At 36.7% G+C, this 9,491-nt stretch overlaps 1 long non-coding RNA gene across 1 annotated transcript; it reads left to right on the forward strand.

Annotated features, from left to right (window-relative positions):
• Window positions 1–1,474: 1,474 nt before the first annotated feature.
• LOC122230624 lies at window positions 1,475–7,550 on the forward strand. The gene is made up of 2 exons (XR_006207629.1): window positions 1,475–1,598; window positions 7,306–7,550. It is a non-coding gene; the product is annotated as an uncharacterized LOC122230624 (long non-coding RNA).
• Window positions 7,551–9,491: the final 1,941 nt, after the last annotated feature.

Raw genomic sequence — 9,491 nt, forward strand, 5'->3', positions numbered from 1 at the left:
AATTAATCACACTTTCTATTATTCATGCCATTGTGAAATCACCTTCCATAACTCCAGAATTTGCCATGTGAGTAGCTTTGCCCCATGGGATATTTCTTAGTGTGCCACAAGTAGAGAGAGTATTGATAACTGATAAATTCTTGCACTTAGGGGCAGGTCTCTTACAGTGTTTTTTGGAAACCCACCATCATGAGATGAAGCAGCCCAAACAGCCAAATGAAGAGGCCCACACACAGAAATAAAGACACCCAGTCAGTAGCCTCCTGCAGACCAACCACACTCACCTCTAGTCTTGGCCTCTCAGCCTGTATCTTACCTGTGAGAATAACTGTCTATTCAACCACAGAATTTTCAGACATAATAAATTGTTCTAATTCACTAAAATTTGGGGGTGGTTTAATACACAGAAAAACATAACTGAGACTTCCTTAGTTCGGATTTTATGTGATGTCTTAATTTAAAAAAACCTTTATTTTCACAATATGAATAATAAGCAGGATAAATATAAAATTTATAACTTCTTATCTAGTTAAAGCTTCCTATTTTACCAAAGAAGCTATTGTCCAGGAGGTCAAGCAGTAAGTTCTCAAAATTAGTGTTAGAAGGGAGCCTTGGGTGGCTCAGTCTGTTAAGCCTCCAACTTCGGCTCAGGTCATGGTCTGGCAGTATATGGGTTCAAGCCCTGCTTAAGGCTCTGTGCTGACAGCTTGGAGCCTGGAGCCTGCTCTAGATTCTGTGTCCTCCCCTCTCTCTGCCTCTTCCTGACTCATGCTCTGTTTGTCTCTCTCCTTTTCTCTCTCTCTCAAAAATAAACATTAAAAAAAATTAGTGCTAGAGCCGGCTATCTTAGTGTTAACAAACATGTGAGTGCTTAGGGGATGTTTGATACTATATTTAGACTAGATGGATTCACAAGGCAGTCATGGATTGGTCTTCCAAGAAAGTCTAGTGAAGTTGAAAAACATATAAACAATTACTGTACACTATAATATATACCATAGTAAACCATTTTCAGTATTCTTTCCACTATCCAACTCTACCCACTTAAGAGAATGGTTTTCTCAGCTTGTTGAATAATAAGAAGAGGAAAGATGGCTGGTGAGATGCTGGAGTCAGGCCTAGAGTAGCAGAAGGATGATTTATTGAAATCATTTTATGTAACATTAAAAAAAAAAACACAATTAGTAATTTAAAATCCACCCCTTCCACTTCATGAGGTATACCATAATTGTGTTCCTTAAATCCCCCCCAAAAAAACTTCTATATGTGTGAATATTTTAAAGAAAAAAAAAAAAAAACTCCATTCAGAATACCAATTCTAAAGCATACCCCAGCATTTTACCATATGTACGTTTCATTTTCAACATCCTTCTTGTCAACTAAATGTAAATAATTCTAAAGTCTTCTTCCCCTCACTGGATAGTGAGCGGTGGCTTAGAACAGTCTGACAGTCAGCAAAAACCGTCATAAAAGCTTCTGTTATGAGACACAAGAGGAGATTAAAGCGCAGCCCTGTCAGTCTGCAGAAAAAGAACATGTTGCTCATGGCTGGTTATTCTCTTTTCAGAGCGCTGAACTTGGCAGTAAAATCAGTAGAGGTAAATGGCAGAGGCTTGGGACTGGCAGGGCCTCGAGCCCCTGTGGAGTGGCTGTCTGAGATGACATAACAATAACCGCAGGATCCGCGGGGGGACTGCGCGCACACGGGCTTCAGTGGAGAAACTAATCAAGTGCTAAGAGTCAAGTTTACGTTTTCAAAATATAGGTGCTTGGCTGCTCGGAAGCGTGAAGGGGATGATTAGAGGCAGGATATTTAATAAAATGTTTAGAGATGTGTAACTGAGGGCAAATAGCATGAGAGAGGGAAAAAACACTTTCACAGACAAACCATTCAAGTTTTATTACTGAACCTGATTACAGAGTGATAAGGGAGATAATGTTCTCTCTCTCTTTCACTAGAAGATGTCCGGTGATCATTAGGCCTTTTATTCTTTGCTTTAGTTATTGTCTAAGACATTTTTAGTATTTCTTATTTTAACTTTTTTTCATATTTGTTACTTTTTTTTTCAATTAGTTTATTTGGAATAGGCTATATATAAATATTCAGATGAAGAATAACTTAAAGAATTATGTCATCACGGCTTCTGGCCACCAAATAACACTTCCCAACTAAAGGTATCTATACAATAACATGGAGTCTACAGAACATGTAGTAACAGTGGAATTTCATACTACAGTATATTCATCTGTGTGCTACAGAACAGGGTACAAAACTGGCTTTTGCTCTACTTATTATTATATATTATTTGTGAAAGAGTTAATACTTACACTTTCATATATCTTGTGACTTATGTAATATGTCATTTTAAAGATAATTCACTCATATCCTGAGTTACATATAATTAATTTTGAATTTGGCACGAGCCGTAAAATTTTAATATAACCTCATTTACCTTTCAATGTTTGGCCTGACATATCATGGTATCTCACTTCTCGGTTGTAAAATGTATAAAGAATAATGCAGCATGACCAAGTGGGGTTTATCCCAGCTAGTCTAACATTTGGAAACTAATTAATGAATTTTTCCATGTTATCAGACAAAACAAGAAAAAACCACATGAGAATATCAATAGGTCTAGAGAAAAACATTTGAGAAAATTAAAATTCACTTGTAATAAAAATCTCTCCACAAACTCAAAGTAGAAGGAAGCTTTCTCAATATGATAAAAGGAAAGCACAAAACATCATATGTCATAGTGAAAGATTAAATACTTTCCCCCTAAGATTATGAACAAAGCAATGATTTCCATTCTGCCACTTCTATTGAACAAGATAGCTGGGGCAAGAGAAATGAATACAAGACATCTATGTTGGAAAGGACGAACTGAAATTGCTTATTTATAGATGGCTTAGTCATTAATGCAGAAAATCTGAAAGAATCTACAAATAAAGCTACTAGGACTAATAAGTGAATTTAGCAATGTTGCAGGATAGAAGACCAATTACAAAACAATTATATTTCTATACACTAGCAGTAAACAATTGGAAATGGAAGTTTTAGAGTATTATTATTAAAATGCCATTTATAATAGCATCAAAAATATTAATTAATTAAGGATCAATCTGGCAAAAGATATTATGTAACTATACACCAAAATCATAAAACATCGGTAAGAAAAAATATGGAAGACCTAAAGAAAGAAAGAAATACATCTTGTTCATGGGGAAAAGACTCAACACTTCTAAGTTGTCTATATCCTAAATGAATGGATATATTGATTCAATATCATCCCTACTAAAACCCCAGTGGCCTCTATTTTTATGGGAATAGAGAAGAAAATTCTAAAATTGATATGGATATTAAAAGGTTGACTGAAAAGAAAAGCAAATGTTGAGGACATATACTCCCTGATTTTAACATGTATTATAAAGCGATATAATGTAAACACTGCAATAATGGTATAAATACAGATAAATAGAGCAAAGAAACAAAGGAGTCCTGAAATTACACCACACCTGTAATGGCCTACTGATTGTTTAAAAAAAATTTCTTTTAAGGTTTATTCACTTTTCAAAGACAGAGAGAGACAAAGCATGAGTGGGGGAGGACAGAGAGAGGGAGACACAACACAGAATAGGAAGCAAGCTCCAGGCTCTGAGCTGTTAGCACAGAGTCTGACGTGGGACTCAAACTCACGGAGTATGACATCATGACCTGAGCTGAAGTCAGTCGCTTAACCAACTAAACCACCCAGGCATCCCCCTACTGATTGTTTTTAAACCCTCCAAGCACTTTAACCAGGAAAGGATAATCTTCTAAACAAGAAGTGGTAGAAAAATTGCATAGTGATATCTTTTAAAAAGGAAAAAAAAAAGCCTCTATTCCTAATCTCACATAGTATACATAAATTAACTCAAAATGAATCCTGAATATAAATGTAAGAGCTTAAATTACAAGATAAATATATCAGCAAAAATCTTAGTGCCTTGGGTTTCACAAAGACATATAACAAACAATGTACAAAATATAAAAGAAAAAGTCAGTAAATTGTACTTTATCAAAATTATTCTTCATATTACACTGCTATGATAATCAAAAGGCAAGCCATAGACCTGGGGAAAAAAACACTTGTAATATATATACATATAAAATCTATCTGAAAAAAGACTTGTGTCTAGAATATGTAAAGAACTTTTCCAATTTAATAATGAAGAAAACTAAGATCCAAGTTATAAATGGTCTACATTTTGATGAACATTTCAGTGAAGAATAAGTATAAATGGTAAGCACATGAGAAGATTTTCAACATCACTAATTATTAAGAAAATCCAAGTGTAAATTACAGTAAGATACCACCACCAGAATGGATGAAGTTATAAAGATTAATCATACCAAGTTTGGACAAAAATATGGAATAACTGGAACTTTCATATATTTCTAGTAGGGATGTAAAATGTACAAGTAATATCAAAACACAGTTTGCAGTATCTTAAAAATTTAAACATACACTTCACATACAAACCAGCAGACTTGTAGATGGATATTTATAGCAGATTCACTTCAAATGCCTATCAGTGAATGGATAAGCAAACTTTAGTACAAAGGAACATATTCAAAGACTGACAAAACTAAGGGTTGATGAAAATGTAGAGCAACAGATACTTCTACATTTTTTGTGGTAAGGAAACTTGGCCCAACCACTTTGCAAATTAACAGTACTTCTTTCCTTCTCTTTCCCTTTCCCTTTCCCTTCCCCTTTCTCTTTCCCTACCCTTCCCTTTCTTCTCCTTCTCTTCTCTTCTTTTTTCTCTTTTCTTTTCTTTTTCCTTTTTTTCCCTTGTTTAAATTATTAAAGCATAGTTGATACAGATAGTATTTCTTTAAGATAAATATATAGCTACCCTATAAACCACGTTGATCAGTATCAAAAGTTTTTACAATAATGATCATTTCAGATTTATTTATAATAGTCAAAAACTGAGAGTAGGGAGGGGAGGACTCTGGCTGAAATAGAGATGAAATCATAATTGCTTAGATTCAATTCCAAGCAAAGACTTGCCTCCTGGTCTTCAGAATCTGTCTCAGCTTTTGGACTGGTGTCACACTTTTCTCGGGGTTGCCCTGGCAATTAACTGAGTGAAGTTATGGTATCCGAGGTCTTCTTTGAGCAGTATCCAGCCAATATGTGAGCAAGGCAATAGCAGCCAAGGTTACAAACTTTTGAGAGCAATCCCCCCTCTACCACTCCCCCACCCCCCGGTAATGAATTACTAAGGACCTAGCCGTCTTTTGGCAATGCAGGGTTCTTCTATTGGACTGTCTTTGCTTTGAACCTCCTTTATGGGCTGGGCTGGTTGAGATCACAGTCCAATGACTCTTCCTTCCCATTTCTTTTAGGGGTTAGCCCACAATATGTTTTTGCACATCTAAGTCTGTCTCAGTATCTGCTTCTCAGAAAACTCAGCAACTGCAAACCCAGCCATCAATTAGTAACTGATTAATAGGTAGTAATTTACTCATATAATGGAATATTCCACAGCACTAAAAACAAACCACTAATACACAAACCAACATTGATGAATCTTACAGATATTTTGATGAACAAAAACAGCCAGATACAAAATAATATACAATGTGTAACTCCAGTAATATGAAGTTCAAAAAGTGGCAATTCTAATTAATGGTGACAGAAGCTAGAATAATGATCACTGATGGGTTGGGAGTAAACTGGGTAAAGGCGCATCAGATATTTCTGGGTTATCAAGATATTCCTTATGTTGATCTGGGTAATGGTTCATGGGAGTAAGCCTATGTAAAATACACTGACTTGCACATTTTAGATTTTTTCACTTACCTCATTGAACACATTTTATATTTCATTTTGTTCCCTCAACCACATACATGAAATAAATTTTGAATTAATGTTGATCCTACTTTATCCTAGTCTATATTTGGGGCAGCTGATCATTGCTGGAAAAATTTTCATCAGTGTACATTTCAGTAGAAGAATAAATCCATGATCTTTATCTTCTATAAGACCTTAAATTCTGCCCTGAAACCCTATTACATTTCCCTATTCATTCATTTTGGCAACTTTTTATAATGACTACTTAACACATTCTCCAGGGCTCTAACTATCTTAAAACTATGATCCTATCAGTCCTCTCTCACACTTCTTAGGAGTATATAATTCACTTCCCATTCCAAAGAGAAAATAGAATTGAACAGAATAGAATTTGCCTACATTAACAGCATAATGTTATAAAATAAGAAGTATAAGAATCAGACAGGAAAAAGTAAAATTGCAACTAATTGCAGATGATATTACTAATATGAAAACACACAGAAAAATACTAAAATTCACAGTGGATTTTAGCAAGTTGCTAGACATAAGATCAATACAACCATATCAGTTGCATTTTCAATGCCAGCAAAAATTAGTAAAACCTAATTTTGGAAAGTGACATCAGAGAAAATAACTGAGTAAGGTGTTCAAAGAATCAGTCCTTCCACAGGAAAAAAACATAAGCAGTCAAACACTGAAAAAATCAATTTTTTGGATTTCTGTAATCTAATTCAAAACACACAACAACCGAGTGACAGCCTAATGAAGAGAAGGACAGCTGAATTTCAGTAAGAGAGTACTGTGCCATTGTCACTCAGCAGTTTACCAACACCCTCTTCCCTTGGTGGTGATGTGAATGGTGGCCTTCATTCCTGGTGTAGCTTGCTGGTGATAGAAGACTAATATGGGCCTTGTTCTTAAAACACTGTGGTTGTGTCTTTTGATCTGTCTGGTGGTTTCCTGAAGGACAGGCAAAAAAAAAAAAAAAAAAGGCTGATCTTTGGTTTATCACCCCCCCACCCCCAATCTTGGACTGCTATGGATTTTTGGATGTTGGTGGTGATGTCTGTTGAAAATTTTAAAAATACACACTGCTCATGCCTGCCTAAGGAAGGGGACAGCAGATTAGGCAAGCAGCACACTGTTCCAAAAGCCCAGGAATGTGGAGTCTGAGGAAGAAGCTTCTTGCAGTAATAAGGGCTCAGAAGGAACAACACATACAATAGGGCACAGAGTCCAGTGTGCATGCCCAGGGCTGGATGCATGCTCAGAAATGTCCTAAGAGATCCCTGTGCATGTGTCTCTGGCAGATCTGTGTATTCCCACAAAAGAAGGTGAGAAAAACTAAGGCAGGATTGTAGGCAGCCTGGCTTAGCAGTGAAGGACTACCCCCAGTTCCCAGCCAAGCTACAAATACTGGGAAAGCAGTATTCTTTTTTTCTTTTTCTTTTGGTTCCAGGCATTTAAGGACATCTGTGACAGGTGACTGGTGACCCCTGAGATAGCAGAACAGAGACCTTCTATGGCAAGGAACTTAACTTTTGAAAACCAGTTTGAAAAAGGCACTAAACAAATGGACAACTTCAGTCTTAAAGATCAATGACAGCATATCCTGGGGAAGGAAGAGAATCTGATTCCTTGATTTACCACATTATAATATCCCAACTATCCAGTTTTCAAAAATAAATTGACAGAAACTCCTGATGAAGCAAGCCAATATTGGGCTTAATAGACAAATACTTTAAGTAAAGTCTCTTAAATCTTAATTAAGATCCAATAACTAAAGATGACCATGGACAAAAGATGAAGGAAAACTATGTGTGAATGAAATTAGCATATCAATAAAGAGATAGAAATTATAAAAAGGGACCAAATAGAAATTCCAGAGCTGAAAATTACAATAACAGAAATGAAAAAAAAATCACCAGAATGAATAAGAGTATGTTGGAGCTGGCAGAAGGAGGAATCAGCAAACTCTGAATAGATCAGTAGAATTTAGGCAATCTGAAATACACAAAGGTAAAAAATGAAGCCAAGCAAACAGAGACTCAGAGAAATGTGGGACAGAATTAAAGTTACTAATAAACATAAAATGGGATTATTATCATTGTTAGGAAGAGAGAAGAAAAGGTAAGAGAAAATACACTAAAAGAAATAATGGCTAAAACATCACAAATTTAGTTAATAACATTAATCCACACTTCCAAGAAGCTCAGCAAACTCCAAAATGTATCTATGCAAAGAGCTACATACCCAGACACATCATAGTACAAGTCTTGAAAGACAAAAAGACAAAATCCTGAAAATGTCAAGAGAATCATGACTTGACATATACAAGGTCACCTCAGGAGAATTAACGCATGATTTATCGTCAGAAACAATGAATGTAAAAGACACTAGAATGCTATTTTCAAAGTGCTAAAAGAAAAAAAAAAACTGTTAACCAAGAAAACTATATCCAGCAAAACTATCTTTCTAAAATGAAGATGAAATAGACATTTCTAGATGAAGACATGGAAGGAATTTTTTGCTATCATACATGTGCACTCAGAAATATGCCACGCAAGTTATTCAGGCTGAAAAGAAATGACACCAATGACTAATTCAAATCCACATGAAAAACCAAAGGCAATTATATAGGTGGTATGACACACAGTAAAATTATATATTTCTTCTCCATCCTTCCCTTATGTGATTTAAAGAGCAATTATACAAACAATAATTATAAAATTGTATTGTTGGACCTGCATATTATAAAAATGTGCTATTCTTGACAATAAGTGAGGATGAGAATGATGCTGTATTGTAATAAGGAAATAATACAGGAAAAAAGTGAAGAAAACCATGAAACGGTAAATATGAAACAACATAAAAACCCTTGGGCATGGGTTGGGAGCCAAGATGGCAGAACAGCATGGAAGTTGTTTTTGTGTCTCATGTCCATGAAATACAGCCAGACCAACACTAAACCATCCTACACACCTAGAAAACTGACTGGAGGATTAACACAACAATCTGCACAACCTGAACCACAGAATTCAGCAGGTACATGGTGTGAAGAGGTGAACTTGGGGAGCAAGGAGCAGGAAGGGAGGTGTTTTTGCAAGGGGAGAGAGGACAGAGACGGTGGGGGTGAGAGAATATGGGAAAAGTACCCCTTCCCAAAAGGAGCTGGAGAGAAAGTGGAAAGTTGGAAACAGCCTCAGGGGCTAAACTAAAAAGGGAGAAAGGAGAAAGGAGAGGGTTTAAGTTCCATTAAGACTGTAAATAAGGGGAGCACAAAGGCTGCAACTTCGCAGCTCCATACCTGGCGGTGCTCTGGTGGGAAGGGCGAATCCCCAGGAGCAGAGTGGGGTCCAGGAGGTTCTTGGGCCACACGGGGAAAAGCGGTTCCACTGCTGGAAGGACATTTGGTAGAGACTGTTGAAGCCACCTGGTCCCAGCAGACCCCAGAAAACGGCCACATTCGCTGGTGCTGGAACAAGGTCGTTAAGGGTGAAGCCTAGTGCCAGATGTGTGCTGTGATTTTCCATAATCCCTGAAACGCTGCTGCTACACTGTCTCACGAACTTTTTCTGGGGCGGGCTGGCACCTGGCCACAGTCTCGGGGCACCAGCAGCAGCAGCAGGGTCCAGCAAGCATTCC

The sequence above is a fragment of the Panthera tigris genome, chromosome C2 (genome assembly GCF_018350195.1).
Source record: "Panthera tigris isolate Pti1 chromosome C2, P.tigris_Pti1_mat1.1, whole genome shotgun sequence".
Classification (NCBI taxonomy): domain Eukaryota; kingdom Metazoa; phylum Chordata; class Mammalia; order Carnivora; family Felidae; genus Panthera; species Panthera tigris.